The sequence below is a fragment of the Molossus molossus genome, unplaced genomic scaffold, assembly GCF_014108415.1.
Source record: "Molossus molossus isolate mMolMol1 unplaced genomic scaffold, mMolMol1.p scaffold_m16_p_4, whole genome shotgun sequence".
Taxonomy (NCBI): Eukaryota; Metazoa; Chordata; class Mammalia; order Chiroptera; family Molossidae; genus Molossus; species Molossus molossus.
In genome coordinates, this window is record NW_023425377.1 from 9,532,780 (window position 1) to 9,555,035 (window position 22,256).

Sequence of the window (22,256 nt, forward strand, 5' to 3'; positions counted from 1 at the left end):
TTAAAAGCCCTCAACTTATATGACCTCGAGATCCAAAGTCAGTGGCGAGGTCACCCCGCCAAGAGCAGGTGGCTGGCTGGGAACCGGGTTCAGCGCAGAGCGGCGCACGGAGGGTGATGGGAGGAGAGGGAGAGATGAGGCTGAACGGAAGCCGAAGCCCAGCCGACTTCTACAGGTGCCATCCCGTGGCCTTCTGGAGCGGGCACAGAGTCAAGGGGCTGGTGGTTTGACCCCAGGAATGAAACTGGTGAGGTGAGCATGGTGACAGGTCGAGGGCAAAGACACTGAGGCACTGGAAAGCCAAGAGCTGGGAATGTCGGCCCAGGGACCCAGCAGGCCCGGGAGTCGGACCAGCTGTGCAGTGTGGAAGGGCCGAGCGTCTCCAGAGCTCCGTCGCTGCAGGACTGCTTTCCAGATGCTGTATCCAATTTGCAATGAAGCTCAAAGCCCCTTTCCATGTACGGATAAAGCCGGGTCCTTCTGCACCCACTACCCGCACATCCAGGCTGTTATCCGCGCTGTCTTCTCCTCCTCATCCCCTGAACCCCTCAATCACCTAGTCTGGATAATTCTACCTCCTAAACAGTTCTGTTTTCTTTCTTCTTTAAAAATAAATTTTTTAAGTTTGATTTTTAGAGAGAGAAGAAGGAAGGAAGAGGAGAGAGAGAAACATTGATGTGAGAAAAAACATTGATCAATTGCCTCCTGCATGCCTCTTACTGAGGATCCAGCCGGCAAACCAGGCACGTGCCCTGAGTGGGTATCAGACCGGTAACCATTTGGTGCACAGGACGATGCCCAACTATCTGAGCCACACTGGCCAGGGATCAATATTTCTAACCCCTCTTCCTTCTCTTCATCACTATTATCATTGGGATGGTGGTTAATTACTAAAGTTGTTAGAGTGACTTAGACGCATTGGCTACGAGAACTTGGACCAGGTCACTTCTCTGTCTGAGCCTCAACTGCTTCATCTGTATGAACAGTAACCTGCATGCTAGGCCTTCTCCGGGGTTTGAGTAAGAGGGTTCATGCCCCATACCTAGCACTGTGCGTGGCCCACAAGAAATGTTAATAGCTATTCGTTCAATTCACACATGATTGGTAGCTATAGTGTTATTATTTCTGTTTTAAGTTTTTTTTTTTAAGTATTTTTTCTTTATTGATTTTAGAGAGGAAGGGGAGAGAGGGAGAGAGAGAGAGGAAGAGAGAGAGAGAAACATCTCTGAGAGAGAACAGCGATTGGCTGCCTCCTGCACGCCCCCCACTGGGGATCAGGCCCACAACCTGGGCATGTGCCCTGACCTGGAATCGAACCGACGACCTCTTGGTGCATGGGCCGATGCTCAACCACTGAGCCACACTGGCTGGGCTCTGCTTTTAGTTCCGATCCCCATCATCTTTCTCCTCGACTCCTGCAATAGCTGCTCAACGAGCCTCCCCCTCCAGTCCATTTCCTGCGTGTCTGCCAGGCGATCTAAGACAAGTGTGATGGTATCACTCCTCTGCTTCAAACCTTCCAGTGGTTTCCCAGTGTCTGTAGGTTAATGTCTGGACTGATTAACCTGGCCAGTAGTGCTTTTCAAAGCTGCCTTCGATCCCTCCCTCTGCTTTCCTCCCCTACCTCTGTGTTCTTCAGCAGGTCTGGGCCAACCTGCCCAGAACACGTGACACGGTTTCTCATTGTCAGGCCTTCATCCGTGTCACGCTCCGGTCGGGAAGGGGCTGCTCACTGCCCTTCACCAGGCTCTGCATTTCAGAGTCATCTCAGGCACCTGCTCCTCTGGGAGGACGTCTGGCCATTCTTCGTTCCTGGGCGAGTATGTGCTCCATGGCCATCATGCACAATGATGTCTTTTCCTGTGGTCACGTGTCTGTGTTTCCCATGCAACTGAAAGAGACCTGGGCACCAGGATGGCCCCAGAGCCCTGCAGTGCACGGTAAATAGCAGGTATTCACTAAGTGCGTTGTGTGTGTGCATATGCAACTCCCGAGAAGTGTGCGTACGTATACAAGTTCCTTGGAATTCCAGGTTCAGAGGGAGCTCACTGATCATCAGTCTCTCTAACTTCTTTCTCTTCCTCCTCTCATCTACCTCTCTGCATCCCTCTACCATTGGCTCTCATCATTTGCTTCAGTGTTGACGACCTTTTGGGGATTGTGCCGGATTCAGAATGAGTCCCCCAACTTACAAGTGTGGGACCGGAGAGCCCTACTTTTACTCCCATCCTGCTCTCCTTGCTGGACTTTACTGGGACCGCCGTGGACACGCGACCAAGGCGGACCAAGAGCCGTCTCTCGCTCACGCTTCTTGTCACTCGCTCTGATGTTTAAAACTCTAAAATTCAGGGCCACGTTCTTGAACAGCGGGGACGTGCAAGTTAGGGGTGTCAGCAGTCATGTTCTGCCTTGTGAACCGTGGAGAAGAAAAGTGTGTCTGCAGAGAGCGGAGCTTGGGGGCGACATGCAGAGAGCAAACTGTCCTACAGGTAAGTTCTCCGTCCCTTCGAACAGCCCTGTTGCCAGAACATGTCAGTCCGGCTGGACCGGCCGGCCTCACGGACAGCTGCCATGTCTGACTGCTGTGTGTACACGTGTGGACAAGGGAGTTAGGTATACCTTTGCTCTCTGCAGCGAGTACCCTGCTGTCCGGAAGAGACAACAGGCTTAGGATCTACAGTGGCCTGGATACACTGCAGGGTTTACATCCAATGAACTTGAAACAAAATAAATGCAAAAATATTACGCTTAGGAAAAGAAAAATACATTCTATAAACTTTTAGTAGGCAAGTGCTGGTGAGAAAATGAGAAGAAAAAACCAAATAAGCTGGAAATGAGCTGGAAGACACAGAATACCAAGCAGAAAGTGGACTCGGTCAGGCTGGGATGGGACCTGGGGGTGGGGGTGTCCCCTTTCTGTTCACCCTGGAGACTCCCAGAGCCTGGTGCAGTTTTGGGGATTGTACTTGGATTCAAATGCAGACAATGTCGCCCCCAGAGAGGACTAAAGATCGGCAGTTCAAAGCATAAGTCGGATTTATGAAGAAGGGAGCGAAGAACACACCTGCCCATGTAATGAAAGAGAAAGAATGCTTCGGGGAGGCTCCTTAACAGACGTAAAATACAGACTTTGTATGGAAAGGGAGGTCATGTCTTTTGCCTTCTGTATTTCGAATCTGTACTTCCATCGCGTTGACTTTCTACAAAAGCCTTCGCTGTGCGCAGTGTCATCAGAGCAGCACACCACCCTGACAATGTGCCCCCCACAGCGGAGGCGTGCTCCTGCTGTCTGCACAGCAATGCAGGTGGCAGACACAGGGGAGGTGGGCTGAGGGCAGATCCACCCAATCATTCAGGGACCCGGGCCCCTCCTTGTGGCTTCATGAACTTCTGGTCCTCTGACCCGAGTCTCCTCCACTCCTGTGGCACGGCACGGAGGGAAGAACTGGAGGGTTGTAGGAAAGATGTATTTGCATGTCTGGAAGTGATGACTGCCATTCCCCCACACATCCCATCATCACCACTCAGGAGCACGGTCACACAGAGCTTCAAGGGAGGCGGAGACTATGGTGCTGCTCTCTGCCCAAGACAGGAGGCGTGATGGGCTGATGAACAACTCTCTGTCTCCTATATTATGCGATTTCACCTTTATAATGAATTTTCAAAATTAAAAGTGCATAGACTCTTATTTTGATAATATAGTATGCACATATATAATAAGTATATCCATATAATACAGTCTATCTCTCCATCTCCCTCCTCCTCCCTTCCATATCATTTTCTTCCTTGTGGCAGAAAGTACTCCTTAATTGTGGTAACCCCCCTCTTTTTTAACTGAACCCAGATACCACATAACATCTTCTCAAATCAATACTTCAGGAAGCCACCCCCAATCAATGGGAATCAGAATTGGAGATAAAAATCGATTTGTCTTTTCAACTCTAGACTGTATTTCCACATCAAGGAATTAAAATATATCAAGAGTGTAAGAAATTCCTGATCATATCCAGTAAGCAGAGAAACCGTTGGACCAGAAAACACTGAGCATCACCCAATTCCTTTTCACTTTGGTACATTGTAGTGAATATTTTGACTTTACTAATCAGAGCTACTTAAAGACCTGGATGAGAGCTTGGATTCCTCAGAAGAAAAAAATATGTGTTTTTCTGACATTTGTACACATATTCGGTATGGTTTAAACGTTCACACCAAAGCTTAACAAAATACAGCGTTGCGTTCTAGGGTGTCTAGAAGTGTATCATGTCCAACGCGTGCTTTTCATTCCGATGTATGTTCACTAACACCTCTGTGTGTTACGAGTCCAAGTCATCGCTAAGCCCTGAGCAGAGGACAGGCTCGGGGAACTACCCTGCATCGAACAAATTCATTCTAATTTAGTATTAGGAACACCCACACTTCCCTCCGTACCACAGTCCATAAATACAGAGCTTTGCTGTTTACTTTAGCTACAAATTCAGAAGCCAATTCCGGAACCAGACAAGCAGTAGGGAGGGGTCAATGACAGCCCAAGGTGATCATAAACCCAGAACACACTCCAAAGTTTCACCCAGAACAGCCAACAGGGGGGGAAAAGAAATGTAATAGGAACACCCAGATTTTCACCAATTATACTATATTTTTTTAGAATCACAGTTCTAAGAAGTCAAGATCTTATGAATTATTCTGTTTTACTGAAGTATGTGTGGTCTATGAGCTTTATCATGGCTTTTAATGTCACCTGGCGTGAGCTCAGCTGAGTTGCCCTCAGATGCAACAGAACGTGACCACCATGCCAGCTACAAGAGTGAGCACGGGGGCAAAGTTTTCCTTTTAAATATTTACTATTAAGAAATCAGTTCAACCAGCAGCCTGCAGAGCAACATGTCCAAGTCTCACCGTGACCACTGCGATCCACACCTCACCCGTGACTCTCCATCTGTGAGGGACACACGGCCGTGGTCGGAGACACAGAGAGGAAATGAAAGAAATGGATGGACGAGCAGGCTCAGAGCCTGGCTGACAAAACCACCGCATTTCAGCAGGAAAGACGCCTCCTGGTCTGTTCTCCGCTCCTCCCCCTGCAGGGCAGCCCCGTGCCCCCCCACCCCGTCTTCCAGTCCTCCTTGCCCTGGGATGATGCCAGCACCCCATATGGGGGCCCTCCCATGATGCCATGCTGGGTCCTCCTCCTCCTGGCATGATGCCAGTGGGACCTGAGCCCGGAATGAGGCCGTCTACGGGAGGGCACATGCCAATGACGCTGGGTCCCCAGTGATGAGACCTCCTGCCGTCCCATTATGGTGTCCACTCGGCCGGGAATGACTTGACCAGACAGATGTGGAGAGAGAGGAGCCTCTTTCTACCAGTTTTATATTACTTGTCTACTTCGCCAGGAGACCGTGACGCTGGCCCTCGGCGTGTTTTCTAACAGCATGACAAGGAGACTCACTCCCTCTTCCTGTCTGAGAGAGAACAGTTTGGGAGGGCAGCAGTGGGACCAAAAAAAAAAAAAAAAAAAAGCAACTTTCATGTGAATTGTGAAATGTGAAATTAAATAGTCGACTCTTTCAGTTAAAAAAGAGAAATTAAGTTAAGATCGATCACTTTCCACATCAAATGCACGAAAGCTTGGGGCCAGTCAGCTCAGCAAGGCGTGGTCTTCTTCGGGTGTTTCTGCAAGTTCAAAGCAACGCGTGGTCCCTGGACAATGACTTTTACAACGTCGGGCGATTCGGACTCCACCGTCAACGATTCATGCCACAGAATCGACCAGAAGCCACGAATCGATAGCCCTAGTCCCATCCACCTTCCCCATACTCTACCAGACCCAACACACCCCCTCTCACACCTGAGGTGCCACGTCTCGGCATCCCGGGGAAAAGCTTAGCAGGCACTAGATGTTCTTCAACATCAAGAAACATAGCCTGGAGATGCACACAAAATGTAAACTTCTGATGGTCCCCACTCGAACAGCACGGCAACAAGAAGCAAAACCAGTTAAGGCACACGAAGTGACTGCGGTTCAAAGTCCCTCGACGCAAGTTTTATTTCAAGCCTCCTGTTTCCTTGAGTTCCCGACCTTCCTGCCCTCTGTCTCCTTGTCATTGCTGTTTCCCTCTATCATTTATCACGGCATATTGGAATCGAATCTTCTGTTTGAACATATTTTACCTCCCTGACGGCAGTGAGGGGTGAGGGGGGAACATTCTTTTATCGGAAGCATTTCTTCCCCTCCCGCCCTCTCGTTCCCTCCGTGCATGACCCCCTAAAGCACTAACTTCTGTACGATGGGCTCTGGTGTAAATGAATGAGCAGGGACGGCTCCTACTGAGCCAGGTGCGCTTAGGTTATAGCACTCGGAGAAAGAAAACCGTGTTAAATTAAAACTGGGGGCTAAGACTACACCCAGAGAAGTGATCTGTAGGGACAAGTATTATTTGTCAAGAAAGGGGCTCAGCGTGCAGAAGGGACTGGGAGAACGGCCCCCTGAAGGCAAGTGGGGAGGGCACACGGTCCCTGCAGCTGGCTCCCAGTACGCCACCCCGTGGCCATGGGCAACCGAGGGAGGAAGAGCTTCCAACCAGGTAACGGAGGAACACCCGCACCCCAGCCATCGCCCACCGCATAGGGGACCTAGTTCAGAAGTGTCGGAAATCATTTCACCTGCGAGGAATTCCTTCGCCTCCTCTGTGGAACAGCGCAGGCCTTCCATCCCCCCACCCCCTCCTCGCCCCTGTTGCTGGCTCAGCGGCGGGAGAAAAGGCTAAACAATCACAAAGGCAACAAGACCCAAAACACATGGAGAGGAGCCAATCCCCCCCCTTTTACTCTCTCAGACTCTCCTAGGAGACGAGATCGGCCACATCACACCCAAAGCCCTGAGGGGTTGACACGACCACCCTGAAATGAATACATCAGCCTCCCTGGGAACTTGCTGAGGGCAGGAACTCATGTGCCTGTTGGGTTCTACCCCGGGTGCCTGGGATGAAAGAGGAAAACTACTTTTTTCCAGAAGATATAAAGTAATTCTATGATGACTCCTCTTGGAACAAATAGGAATCACGCCCATGCCGACTGCTGCTGAAACCAGGATGGAACACGTCCCTTTCGACGCTGCGTACCACGGACTGCATACCACGGACCGTGGGTATCACCCGGCGCCCTTCCCGCGTGCCCTGGGCTGGAAGTGTCTGGACTACTGCAGCCGAGGCAACTCTGGGGCACAGGATGGCGGTGTAGAGGGAACACTAAGGGGTCCCTGTGCGCGGACCCCTAAGGGGGTGTGCCTATGTGTGTGCACGACAGGACAAGCAGGAGAAGAGCATGCCCAGATAAAGATTTCTGAAGAAAACAAACACGCAGTTCTTGGAAAACATTTACAGTGGAAAGGATTCCCGCAGTGGTAAATCCAGCCCTTTGTACTTTAAAACAAATGAAAACCAAGTGAGGGACATGGCCCCATGGAGAAAAGCAAGACACAAACCAGCACACTCAGGAGGTGACCTGGGGGGACCTGGGAGGCAGGACTTTACCAGGAAAGACACGGTCCTGAGGCCACACGGTGCCCCCTCCATGACCTTGCTCAAGGGGTTGGGGCACTCGGGTGTGGCAGGCGATGTTTATCTCATTGGTGTACCTGAATGAACCTGTGGCAGAGTCAGCAGGATCTGCTCACTGAGGAGTTAAATCGGCCTGTCATATCAGTTATTATACGTGCATTAAACCTTTCTTTGGTATTTCGGAGTGTTTCCTCTTCTATATAAAAAGATGTCAGTGATCCTTCCCAGATCTCTTTGAAGGCACAGAACACGCTTGATAGTTTTCTGTAACCGGTGCAAGGTCCCATGTGGTGTGAAAATTTCCGAAATTGAATAAGCCTGGTGGTGTGCTTAAAGCAGGACAGACTTCTAACTTGCCAAAGTAAATACTCCCTCAAAGGAACTGATAATGACATTTAAAGAAACATATTAACTTTTAGTACAGTTCAAGTTCATGACAGCATACATACTAATCACAGTCAGCAAAGGGCCAGTGAAAAGTTCGCAACTCTTAATAAAATAAGAAAATACACGGCGAGGCAGGCAGATTCTTTCCCAGTGCAAAGCAGAGAAGAAGACAATGCAGTAACAAAAACGACTTAGAGTCCTACTAACTAGGACCGAAGCTTTTGCCCGACACTTTCTATATGCATCCGTTCAGCGAAGGCTGATACCAATCAATGAGGTGGAGCCGCTGTTCATCCCTTTTCCAGCGGAAGCCACGGAACCAGAGCTCAGTCGACTTGCCCAAGAGCTCGCAGGCAGCTGGCAAAGAGCCGAGCCGACGCTGGCTGCTTGCAGAGCCAGTGGGCTCGAACACTCCTCGTCAGGGTCTACGTTTAATTTTTCCTACCTGTCACTGCAGCTTCAGCCGCTACACCAAGAATGAGTGATGGCTACCGTATGCTAATTTTATGCAAAGTAATCTGAAACTGATAGGGAAAAAAATCATCATGAAACTGCTGATATTTCATAGTTCTACCTTTCAAACCAATTTGGAGTATTCATCACTCTATGTTTGGCTTTAGCCAAGTCAAAAAGTTGCCTCATTTTACCCTGAATTTGCAACTTATGAAACAAACAAAACAAACAAACAAACAAAAAACCAACCCACATTCTGCAAGAGTGCAGGGAAATACAAGGACTGGGAGAAAACATAATAGCTAGGATGCAAAAATGACATTTTCCATAGAACTGCCTCATTTTTGGTGTACAATTTTCTAGCAGCTGTTGTTTAGAAAGTGCTACTGGTCACACTGATAAAATGTGGCAGTTCCAGCATATTAACATAAATATTTTTACCTGCATAATTCCTGCTGCTCATTTGAAACTGAAATTAATTCACATATTGCTTTTCCTGGAGCTCGTCAAAAACATACTAGTTCGTGTCTTTTCAAGGTAGAGAACAACTGTGTGTGCTGGTGCCGAACCAAGTACTATTTCTAACCCTCGGTTTTGTTTTTCCAGTGCACACCGTCCTAAGAAGCAGTATAATGGTCCCAAATGTGGAATCGATACATATTCAAATGGAAGCTGTTTATTTTGCTTTTAAAACACAGTCTCTCAATATGGGCTGCATTGTGATATCTGCAATCGACTGCTAATAGCATCCCATCCCTAATGTCTAGCTCTCTGCTTCCTATGAAGACTGATTTCCTATAATCCGGGCAGCATGGCCTTGCTGATTTAATCAGCCTGCTTCTCAGCCCTGAGAGAGGATGCTCATGGGGTGTCCGTGCACCCAGAGCAGTGAGGAGCCAGGGCTCTGAAGTGCAATGCCCCGGGTTCAAATCCCAGCTCAGCCTCTTCCCAGCTGCATCATGCCTGAACTAACCAATAAGCCTCTGCATACTCAGCACCACGTGGGGTAATATTAGCAGCCCCAAAGGCAGGGCCCGCACCCCAAGCCACCATGGGGGTCACAGTTTATATGGAAGGAGCCCTTTGGGGTCATGCAGTACGGGACGTGAACATGCCCAGCCCCCAGCATGGATTAAGTCCCCAGGGAATGCTAGGTCTTTTTTTCTTTTTAATCCTAACGTGCATCATCTATGACTTCTAGTATCAGATCCCAATTTTTTTGTTGTTGTTAATTCTCATCCAAGGAGATTTTTTCCATTGATTTTTTGAGAGTGAGTGGGGGAGAGAGAAAAGAGAGAGACACACGTGGATTAGTTTCCTCTCACACGAGCCCTGACTGGGGCTGGGGATCAAACCTGCAACCCAGGTACATGCCCTTGACCAGGAATCAAACCCGAGACCCTCCGGTGTACGGGCCAGCACTCTAGCTACTGAACCATACAAGCCAGTGTTCACATCCCAATTTTTAAACGACTTGAAGCAGTAAAATAAACCAGTTTCCACCTGCTTTCCCTGTCAAGGGAGCAAGAAGACATCACTGTCTGAGTCAAGTACTCTTTCTATCTTTTCAGAGAAACTGTCTTTGCCGAGTTCATTCTGTTTCTAAGATATATCATGTCTGTGAAGAGGTCTGAAGGACTCAAGACGTCCTCATAGGTGCTACATAAAAATCTCCCCCCAAACTTCCATATATAGCAATGTATTTACAGAAGTGAGCCTCTATTTCTAGCTGCGAGTTCATCTTCCAAGTCTCCGTTCCCTCGCTGGGGTTGGAAAGGACACGTGCTACCACACGGCGCTGTCGGGACGGGCGAGGCAGAGACATCACCGTGTGCTTAGCACAGCCTGGCTCATGGCTGATGCCAGTCAAGCCTGCTACACTAGCACCGGATGCTCGTGGGCACCCCTCAGCCACAGGCAGAGGGATAGTAGATCCAGAGGCCTCTTAGACTGCAAGTCATGCCACAGAAGTGTTGCCCCACAAACGCAGCAGGGTTCAGACCTCTTAGGAAGAGAATCAGAGGGGCCCTGTTCTAGCGCTTTCTTTGCTATTGTGGAGACTTGCTTAGCATCCCGATTCTGCAGCCTTGGCCGCGTCATCCCTAAATCCGGGCGATTAGACTCGGAATGTCTAAAGAGGTCCCTCAAGCCCGGGATCCTCAGGTTTAAACACTAGGTATAGGAAGCAGAATTTTGTTCGGATGTTCCTCTGACTGGTGAGTGACCTCTTTGACTTTGGTTGCTATTCAGGTGGCCACCGCTGCTTGCTGTGCATTGCACACTTAACTGATGGATCCGATGGCTCTTGTTACTGAGCTGGGATCAGACCTCAGAATCCTACTCAACACAGTGTTCGGGTAAGTTGAGCCTCTATCAGTCCTTCAGAGTTTTGATTTGCAGGACTTGGCATATTTGCCATCTCTTAGGTACTGAGTCCAGTCTTCTGAAATAGCCATATATATTTCTTTTCACGACCCCTCACCAAAAGTGGACTTTTATAACCAGCCAACAACAGAACTAATTTTCAGTTTGGGGGTGTCTACAGTTTAAAGGTATTTAATGCCTTTAAAATATACGTAGGGAAGCCCTCTCTATTCCTCCTACTGGACATTCCCAAGCAATAGGGGGTGGGAGTGCAGGCAACTGCAGTCTAGTTTTTTTAAAAAAACTTTTTTCCTTTATTGATTTGAGAGAGAGAATAGGGAGAGGGAGAGAGAGATAGGAACATCGATGAGAGAGAACACTGATCGACTGCCTCCTGCAGGCCCCCCACTGGGGATCAAGCCCATGACCTGGGCGTGTGCCCTGACCAGGAATTGCACGAGCGACCTCCTGGTGCATGGACTGATGCTCAGCCACTGGGCCACACCCACTGGGCCACAGTCTTGTTTTAAATGCAATCATGGAGGAGATCAGAGGCCTGGGCAGGCGGGTAGAAGAGACATCAATCAATCTTGGAAATGAAGGGATTATTTCTAGGAAAAGGCGATGGGTGCAAATGTCCTCACACAGGGAACAGAGTGGCCCAAGCCGGTTGGAGAGACCCAGACGAGCAGACTGTGGCCTGGCTGGAAAATGTCGAGTCCCTCGGACGGTCACCGCAGTGCACGGCGAGCGGGCTCGTGGGAGACACAGGGCCGGCCGACAAGGTGATCAGCAGCCATCGTCTTTCAGACAGAAATGCAACCCTCTGCTCTGAGAGATAACTCTAAAGGTAAACAAAACACAATGAACCCTAAAAGCACCCCCTGAATTGGAGGGGGATAATGGTAAACGGAATATTAAGGAGAAGAAGTCTTTGTGTGGGGCTGGAATTACTGCCCAGAGAGGCTGCTTGTTCAGCTAATCAGATCTGGACCCAAGATCAGCTCACATAACGGAGAACAGGGAGGAGGAGACATCCCCCTCCACGGCATTTAGAGTTGGGCTTATTTTCTTGTCGACAAGAAAAGCAAATACCAGAGCACGTGTTTGTATCCCGAGCATGAAGCAATGTACTCGCTCAGAGGGGTAACTGCTCAGCCTGTGGTACTCAGAGCTCCTGGAGATTTATTGTTGGTGATAAGTGACCCAAACCCGAGCAGCCAGCGATGAGGCAGATATGACCACCACAGGAGGCACGCCGCGTTAGGGGGTGAAAATCTGACTCTGTCCATCAAAACCTATTCATTGACATCCTGCCACATGCCAGGCGCCTGGGAACTGCTGGGAGGGAGGCCGGGAACACATGGGCGCGCCCCCCCAGGAACCTCTAATCCAGTGAACAGGCAGACGTGAAAGCCATAAACAGATGCATGGTCACAAATCAACACAACGTGTCAGGAAAAGTGACATGTAGAACGAAAGCTTTGAACCAGAGGAGTCGTGTTGAAAAGTGGGGTAACAGGGGGCAGTGTCCCTGGGAGAGCCATGTCTGAGGTGGGGGGGACACGTGGAAGAATCTGGAGGCTCTGCTGTTTGCCGTCACCGGGCAGGTGGTGCTCCTGGCATCGACGTGGGTAGAGCCCAGAATTCTGCTTAATATCCCGCAATGCAGGGGCCAGCTTCCCAGACCTGAGCATGACCTGGCCCCGGAGTCAACAGTGCCCAGGGTGAGAAACTGAGTCAGGCCCTACGCAGGACACAGAGGGCAAGGGTGAGAACCTGAAAGTCAGGGGTGGATAGAGGGAGCATAATGGCCCCCCCACCCCCAGAAAGGCAGGGACCACGTCTCGTCTCGTGGGCAGGTCAGCTTGGCTGGCTGCCTGTTTCCCCAGCACCCTGAGGAGCCTCCTAAGATTTTAAGCAGGCCAGCCCTGCGCTGAATTGCAGACATGCCTCATTTTATTGCCCTTGGCTTCATTGAGTTTCACAGATGTTGCATGTTTTACAAATCGGAGGCAAGACCCTCCACCAGCAAAAAGATTACGACGCGAGGTCCTTGCTTTATTGTAGTGGTCTAGAACCACAGCTGCAGTATCTGAGAGGGATGCTTGTATTTCATGAGTCATCTCAACTTGTAACTGTACTTTAGTTTGGTTTTCATATCTTGGCTGGTTCTGATGTAAATAGGTAGATGGATGGGGGGGTTGTGTGTTTAATCAGGGGGAGAGGGTCTGTTTTTAAAAATATCATGAGTTGTGTGAAATAATAAGCCCCCCCCTCCCCAAAACACAGGTATTCCTCCCGAGAAGAACACAATCATAGATTATCAATCTAGATAGCAATTTCGTAAATATGCATCCCATGATTATTACTAATACATGTATCACCTGGACCTTAAGTATTTTTCTGTACATCAACTCATTTTTAATCATTGTTCTACATAGAAATTCCATGTAACGACAATACATAGAAGGTAGTTTGTATAATAAAATGGAAAGGAATCAGTGCAGTGAGGTTAAGCCCTAGCTAAATATTGCTGTCTAATAAAGAGACAAGCTTGCCTCCTCTCACTGTTAACACGTGAGTCGTGGGTCGTGGAGAAGCACGGATGTTTATTACCCCGGAGAGGCTCTCCTGGCAGCAGGAGGCAGCGGCCTGGCCCAGGAATTATTTTTGTACACGTGGTGAGCTAAGAATGATTTTTCCATTTTTAAATGGCTGAAAAAAAATTAGTAGAAAAAAATCACATTCCATGACACCTGAAAATTATATGAAACTCAAATCTTATGGTTCACACAAAGGTGTCTTTGGAGACGCACCTGTCACTTCTCTATTCTCTACAGCTGGTTTCGTGCTAACGTGGCCAAGTTGAGTAGCAGCAGAGCCTGGACGGGCCCGCAAAGCCCAACAGATTTACTCTGTTTCTTTTTTACAGAAAACGTCTGTCCACCTCTCCTGGGTGATCCAAAGCTGTTTGATGCTGCGTCAGGTGCAGTACTTACAAGCACCTGGGCACCACCAGTGACACGTGGGACTCACACTGGGAAGTTCTGCTCTGGGAAGGAGCCCAGCTGAACGCTGGGGTTTGGGTTCCACAAAACAGTGATACACCTTCAAAGGAGTGGGTGTCCCTTTGGGACCTGACACCATCAAAGGCAAGAAGAGCAGAAGAATTCTGTACAGTCACATAGAGAATAAACCTACACTTCTGGCTCTGAGATGTAGTCAGACGGGAAAATGAATGGAAGTTAGTTTGGTGGCTGCTCTTCCTTGTGTAAGGATGGGCTATTTATCGATGAGGATGATTTATTTTTTATCCTCACCCGAGGACATTTTTCCATTTTTTGTTCAGATAGAGTGGGAAGGAGAGAGAGGAAGAGAGAGAGAGAGAGAGAGAGAGAGAGACATCGATGTGAAAGGGACACATCCAGTGGCTGCCTCCTGCACGACCCAACCAGGGCCGGGGACAAACTGCAACCGAGGTACATGCCCTTAGCGGGAACCAAACCCGGGTCTCTCCGGACCACAGGCCGACGCTCTAATCACTGAGAAAAACTGGCCAGGGCTGATTTTTTTTTCTTTAATCCTCACCTGAGGATATGTTTTTATGGATTAGAGAGCGAGAGGAGGGGAAGAGAGAGAGAAACACCGATGTGAGAGAGAAACATTGATGGATGCCCCCCTGCATGCACCTCGACCAGGGATCAAACCCCCCACAATGAAACGCACGGCCTTTCGGTGCTGGGTAGACTGTCCCACCAGCTGAGCCACACTGGCCAGGGTGACGGTCTCTCCCCTCCACCCTCCGTGTCAACACAATCCATTCTGATAACTGTGACGACACCGTCCAGTTTCAGGAGCTTCTCTGTCTGGTTTCGCCTAACCCATGGCCGAGAACTATGCCTGCCTGCTCGGGAGGGAGCAGGCGCCCCGGGCCCAGGAGCGCGGGGGACACACAGCGAGCCCGCTCCCCGGCACCACGGCTGGAACCGCTAAGGACAGACGAGTGGGTTCGGCATCAAGGCTCCTCCCCTGAAAACAAGGCTGGTTGTTAGGTGACAGCGGTAACCGGCGTGGTTTGCCACTGATTTCTCAAAGGCCGGCGCCAAAAGTAAAGCCCGGTACCTGCCTTCCCATGGAAAGAGATGCTCCTCTCTCCAGCGCTGGTCCTACACTGAGCGGGCACAGATCACCTGGGGCCTTTCCCAGGCCACGCCCAGGCCACGCCCCCAACCAGTCCCCAGCCAGTCACGTCAAGATGCCTAGGTGATTCCAATCAGCAGCTGCAGCTGAGAGCTAGGACTCTCCACCTGTTCCCCTCCCCCCATCATGTGCCCGTTGCCCAAAAGACGTTCCATGGGCTCCTGGGGATGAGAAATCGCGCTGGGCCAGGCCCAGGGAGGGGTGAGCAGCAGGAACTCTAGGGGGATGCCCGCCGAGAAGGCTGATGGGTTCTGAACATCTCCCAAAATACTAAAACTTCAACCTGAGGCTGCTGTCGCCCGTCCAAATATCTGAGAAGAAATTGTAAAAAAAGTTCCTTCGACCAATTGGTCTGCTCTGCTTCCATGACTTAAGTTATTTTTAAAAGTTCAGAGGAATGATTGCGCGGGGCTCCCTGAGTTCCATTCTGAAGGGAAACCTCTGAGGGACTGGAAGGCGGTGGAGGGATATTCCCCCAGGTACCCGGCCTCCAGCCTGGTGAATGACAGCGGTGCCCGGCGCCTTGGTCATACTAATCAGCGCACTCGGGGTATAGAGCAAGCTCAGCATTCTCGTCTCTCTGCTCATGGGTTTTACCATGGGGCACAGAATCAGCTGAGCTGTGCTTCTTCCAACATGGACCCCAGGTCCCTTCACTCTGACTAATGCTGATCACCCCTGCGCTGGTCCACACCTTTTCCCTAGACATTTGTTAAAAAATAGATGACAGTGGGGGGAGGGCATCGGTTGTCGGCTATGACCGTTACCCAGCCCTCCAGCACCGGCCCCTCGGTTTCCCCATGAGACTATTCCTTAGGAGATGAAGTTTGCATGGTTTGAATCCAGCCAGACTTGTTTTCTGAGCCCAATTCATCTTTCGGGTAAATCATGTGACTATTTAAAGATCCACTTACTAAAATCTGAGCTTCATCTAGTGCATATCAAATGAAATTTCGAGGAGGAATTTTTTTTTTTTTAAACAAAGTTCCATTTTTCTTACATTTTCCACACCCAGATGAAGACTTTTGACTGGTCCCTCTCCTGACCGACAGGGACAAGATTTATTCGATTTTGGAGACTTGGTAGGGCGATTTCTGGCAATGAAATGGTATGAGTGAATCTTCCAGAGGTTATGATTGATCTTTGGTTTACTGGACACCATATTTACAAATGCCAGACACACGGTACTGAGAGCGCATCCCACACCCATGAGTTAGACAGTATTGTCCCTAATTGCAGAAGAAACCCCTGGTCCCATCTGGGCTGCATACAATCCCCCATATCACAGTGTAATCAGTGGTCACTCTAACTCAGACCCAGGGCTGTCTGATTCTAAAGCTTGGGCTCCCGATTTCTACTTCATTCTGCCGCCTGGATTCCTGTAAGCCAACCAGGCAGCTCTTCAGGGGACCGGCGCAAGGACTCACAAGGGCCTCATTCCCAGCACTCTGGTCCATCTGCTACAATGCCACCGTGTATGGATGCCATTGTCGGAGAAAGCCCATAGGCCATCTGGGCAACCTCTTAGCAGTTTGGCATTTTATTTGTTAACCTAACCAATCTGTCTTTTTCTTGGGGAGGAGGCACCTGACTAGACAGCTGGTGTCCCTACCTAACTGCAAACGAGGTATGAATAAATACACCTGTTTCTGCTGGTAGCTCATATGCAAACTGGATAAAACTTGGAGGTATATATTTTTTAAACATCATGGATACATAATTAACTCATTGCTTGCAATACATGAAATGTGGTTGAGGTGATGCTGACAATGAAGTTCTGGCTTCAGGGATATCCCCCATGGGAAAAACTCCCGTGTGTCAGTCCAGGCACGGGCTGTGGCGGTCACCTGCTGCGGCGGCCACCCGAGCTGCTAATTAAAAATACAGATTCCTAAGCTTCACCTGAGACAAACTGAATGAGACTATCCGGGGGTGGTGATCTGGAAACTATGTTTACAACAAAGACCCAGGTGACAGCCAGAATTAGGAACTAATCCACCGAGTTAGACTGAATGGGGGCAATGGCCTCCAGCTAATTCATTCGACTCTTCGATAAATATTTATTGACCTAATGCTGTGTGCCAAGCACCGTATTAGACTCTGAGAACAAGCTGTGCCAGGGCAGATGAGGTCCATCACGTGGCGCCCACAATCCAGCGAGGACAATGGCAGTACCACGTAGGCATCTGCATAAGTGAGATCATTTCAGGTCGTGGCGTGAGGGGGATGGAGCCCTACGCAGCGCAGCATCGGGAAGCAGGTGGTGGGGTAGAAAGGCAGAGGGTGAAGAAGGAGATATCCCTTATTCCCAACTGGTGCTAGGAAAAGAGCTGACACGTTAACAATAGTTTCCGATTTCTGATCCGCAGAAGTTAGAACTTACGACAGGCGAGTCATTGCTTATCACATACCTGCCACAAGGACACTGTCTCGGGATAACTGCTTGGACACCAGGGCTGGGACGCCCTCAGCTTCTCTTTCTCTGACTTCTCCTTCCTCTGCCTGTAGAACTCCTGCCCCAGCACCTTCCCAGAGACACCCCTGCACGTCTCTAAGTTCCCACCCACCAGGAGCCTCCACATCTCTGCCCTGATGCGGGGGGAGGGGAGCTGAGAACCAAGTTGTGTTCAGTTGCAATGCCTGTGCTCTTTCTAAAATACCACGGGATCAAGTGTGGTGAAGAATTCGTTTCTGTGGGGGGTGGTTGGGAATGGGGGCGGCACAGGGGGGTTGGTGAAGTGGGATTCACAGAACACTCTCGGTCCACGTGCTCAGCTCCATGGTCCTTCACACTGTTCACTGTAACCCGACCTTCGCTGCACAGCAGCCCCGCTGGCGGAAGGCACGTGCGTCTCAGGCCTTCGCTTGCCTGTCTGGTTCTGTCTATTTCCGTCTCTGGACCTCTCCCAGAAGAACAAGAGGGAATTGTTATTATGTTTCAGCTCTTAGTTTTTCTGCATGGGATCCAGGATGCAGAGAGAATATTTTTTGCAGCCAGAGGACTAAGAGTTCTTACAAATTTAGCAGTTGAGAAGCTGAGGGGGGAAATGAGGCCAAGGTTACATAAAGATGAGGGAGAAGGGAAATCACAGGTGCATGAAGTCCAATGGACGCTGCACATCATCGTTTGGTTCATCCCAAAGTGAAGCCACCCACAACATGTTATGAGGTGGGGCCAAGTGTCTAACGATAATGGGTTTCCAGAACATTTCACTACAAATACCTTGTTTTCAATGTTCCCGGTCTGGGAATCAAACCGATGACCTTTGGTGCATGGGATGATACTTAACCAACAGAGCCACCCCAGACTGGAAGAATTGTTTTTAATAAAATATCAAGCAAATAAATTATAGGTGGTATTATTGACGTGGCAAAAATCAGTGATGGGAAGTGGCTGAAGACCGGTAAACACCGTACCACCCAACCTCCTTTCTTCATAGACAGAAATACTGAGGCTCAGAGGACTAAACTCATTCACAAGCACAAAACTGTTCAGTAGCAAAACCACTTAGGATGGAGGTCTCTCCATCCAGCGCCCTTTTCAGGATGTAAAGAAAGATATCTGTACAAATACTGGAACTTCTTCCCAAATAAGTAAAGCAAAGTAACTGGTGGAATTGAGAAACTCTTTGGCAAATTTACTCTGTACACAAATTCAGAGAAAGACAGAAGTAGAGAAAGAACAGATTTAAACCCACTTTTTGGTGTGCCGGTGAAAAGTCACCAGGCCCTCTTCTGTTATAAATGAAGAAACAAACACAACACACACACACACACACACACGCACACCCCTGCTGATCTCAGAAGGCTAGAAAAATTAAGGAAGATAACAAAGGCTTAGTATAGAGGGCGGGGTTATATAATACAGCATTCCTTTTTCTTTTCCTCCTGTCCCTCAAAACATGTTTTGGGTTTTTGAATGACTGAAAAGCATGTGTTCTTTCCTGAATTGCACCTCTCCCATTCCCAGATGATTTTTCTATTCCAATAAGAGGCGGGGTTTCGAGGCTCTGGGCCAAGCATGACGGCACACCTAAGGAACATTGTGCACAAGAAGCAAAATCAGCAGCGGCAGCAGCGCCCCTGAGGACCACTCAAGAGCCGAGGAAGAGGTAAGACCTGAGTTAAGCACTCTGCTGTGAGAATTTAATCAAAACAGGACCCACCTCCCCAACACGGTGTGCACCCTCTCCTGGAGACCCACGGAGAAATTGGGGGAGGAGAGAGAATTTAAAATACTGCATTTCCTTTTTAAAAAGACACAGAGGTCAACAAATGCAACGGTCTTCTCGTGTCTCTCTTTGCCATTGTCTGTGCACATGTCTGTGGTGACCATGAGCAGGCACACTGAGCTCTCCTGCGGTGGGAACAGAGGTGACGGAGAGACCTCGTGGCTGGGGCTCCTTGGGATCTACCCCTGAATCTGTGCCGGGAGGCTTCCCACGGTGCTCTGAGCCCGTGATGGAGCACAGTGGCTGAACTAACTGTGTCCGCGGGACGTTGGAACACGCCCATGGGTAACTTTGCCCCCGGCATTGCGCGGGCAGACATTTCTGGAGCAGGGGCTGCAGTCTGCGACTCTTCCCAGTCCTGCTTCCGTCCCTCTCTCCTGTCACCCTGGTGTCACACTCACATTGTCCTCTGAAGCTTCCCCCACCCCCTGGCTCTTCTGCTTCCGAGTTCACAGCTATTTCCCCTCCAAATCTCTTGCATTTTTTTAAATCCTCACTGAAGATATTTTTACATTTATCTTGCCTCCCTCACAACCCCAATCAGGTCCGGGAACAAACTGCAACCGAGGTACATGCCCTTGGTCGAAATCGAACCTGGGACCCCCTAGTCTGGGGGACGATGCTCTAACCGCTGAGCCACACCGGCCAGGGCCGCCTCTTGCCTTGTTAATCCTGTCTTGGTATCTGCTTCTCAGAGGACCCCAAAGAACACAACATTGTCCCCAGAGTTCAGCGATTACCAAAGAGTGCACAAAGTTTAGGATGAGTGACCAGCTGGGCACCCCGACATGTCCCGTCAGTTCGAATAGAGAGGAAAAAAAATGTTCCGTGAGCATTTTGTGTAATCTCGTGACCACATTTAATCACCCAAAGTGTACCTTCACTGACGACCAGATGTGTCATTAACCATTTCTGGAAAAAGTGAAATAAAACCACCCAGCATGGGCACGCTGCAGAGCACGTCGGCACCAACAGATGGTGTTTGTTTTGTCCCCGCTCATGTTAAAAAATTGCCACCCAGCACCATCCCATCCATACCTCGAAGGGGGAAGCTTTAGGTACACACCGCTACGGAAAAGGCAATATTTTCTCAGCTATCATTGAGCTCCTTAAAGATATGAGCACTCGTTTTCACGGTTTTCGGTTTTCTAGGACATGGTGCAATACACAGGAGATGGGTTTGTATAAATCTGACACGATGGAGGATTTTGCCAGCAGCTCTGTCTTGCGACCTGCAATCTGTTTTGTTTCTCAAACAAAGTTGGAACATGAGCGAGTCAGAGTGCGCGAGTTTGGAGGGACCAAGACGGGAACTCCTCCTTAAACGACCTTCTGCAAAGCGACAGGGTGGACGTGCCCAGCAACAGGGAATCATTTAAATAGACTGCTGTGTGCTCTTTCTGATGGAGTCATGAGAAGAACCATGGACAACGAGGCCACTGCAGAACGCATAGCGACCTTGGGGAGAGCTCACAATACGTTAGGTGAAAGAATGATAAAACAGTAAGGGAAAGACGATGCCATCTTTTCTTTCAAAACACACACCCCGAGAGGCTGTATAGCAGGTGTGCTGGACCCGTGTCTACCCCAGCTTCTCCATACATAGGGGGTGTAAGTACACTGCACCGCAAGGGGGCTCTTTGAAGGGTTACATGTCAAACCATTTTAAAAGGGCCTGGCACAGCCCGGCTGGTGTGGCTTAGTGATTGAGCGTTGTTGACTCTGCACCAAGAGGTCGCCAGTTCAATTCCCGGTCAGGGCACATGCCCAGGTTGTGGGCCCGATCCCCAGTGGGGGGCATGCAGGAGGCGGCCAATCGATGTTCTTTCTTGTCGATGTTTCCATCTGTCTCTCTCTCCCTTCTTCTCTCTCTAAAATCAATAAAGAAAAAAATTTAAAAGTGCCTGGCACAGAGTAAGTGTGATATAAAAATTATTATCACTGTTTTAATTTTTTTTTATTGCATATAAGTGCAGAGAAAGCCCGGAAGCATATTTCTCACCATGTTGATAGTGCTCCTTGCTACATGGTGAGACTGCAAAAGATTTTCAAGTGTTTTCTTCTTCTTCTTGGCGTATTTGTTTATCGTAATGTTTTCTCACACATGCAAAAAGCACCATTTGGAAAGAAGAAGGGGAGAGAAAGGAAGAGGAAGAAGGAAAATTTTTGCATGTTATTTTTCGTACAAAATTCTACTACCAGAAATCGTGTATAATTGGATGGATCAAGTGGCTAGAATTGTTTTGGGTCTTAAACTCAAAGAACCTTGATCACTTAGAATTTTTCTTAAAATATCGTCACCAAACACGGGTGAATTCTGAACCTCAGTGCTACAGGGTCAGTGAACAAAATCGTGTGTCCATCAACCTGCCGTGGGAACAAAGTGGAAACCGGGTGCGTGGAGAGTGTTTTCTGATAAATAAGTTGGGGAATAAATGGACATCCTTACAATGCTTCCACTCACCCCTACTTTATGGTGAAAGTTAAATCTTTTTTTGTTGTTGTTAAAAGCAGTGTTCTCTTTAACCTTCTAGGACAGGCATAATTAAACAAATGTACTGACAATTATACTGACTCAAAACACAAGTTATGGATGTATCTATGCTCTCAGTATGTAAATAAGTCAAATGGTACCTGCGTGCCCTTTTGCTCAAACTTAATTGTTTCTTGTCACCCTGTGTGACAGCCTGAGTCAGCGTTCTCTGAGGTTACCTGAGCACACACTGCTGAACCTCAGAGAACACATGTCGAATGATACAATTAAAGCAGAGATAGACCCTCCCCCCCATTCTGAGTACCCTTTCTGTTAACTCTACATGTCTGGAAATTGTCTTAAGAAGTTTCACAATGGATTTTTCAAGAAGTAGGAACATGGAGAGGAGACTGGAACTATCCTGAATAAGACTTTGTCTCCCCCGGCCCCCACCACCCCAGGATTTCCACAAGAACTTGGCAAATGAGAAGGGGGGCTCTTAAGTGGAGGGGTCTCTGGCCGCCAAGAGGGCATAAGCTTCGGTTCTTGTGGTTTTCTCTTCGTCAGTATCTGAGGCATCAGCGC

At 49.0% G+C, this 22,256-nt stretch overlaps 1 protein-coding gene and 1 pseudogene across 2 annotated transcripts in view; one reads left to right on the forward strand and one right to left on the reverse strand.

Annotated features, from left to right (window-relative positions):
• Nucleotides 1–22,256, reverse strand: part of TENM2 (teneurin transmembrane protein 2) — an 883,834-nt gene that overhangs the window by 499,987 nt on the left and 361,591 nt on the right. The gene's annotated exons all lie outside the window — the stretch shown is intronic.
• On the forward strand, nucleotides 4,882–6,890 carry LOC118616354 (annotated as a pseudogene).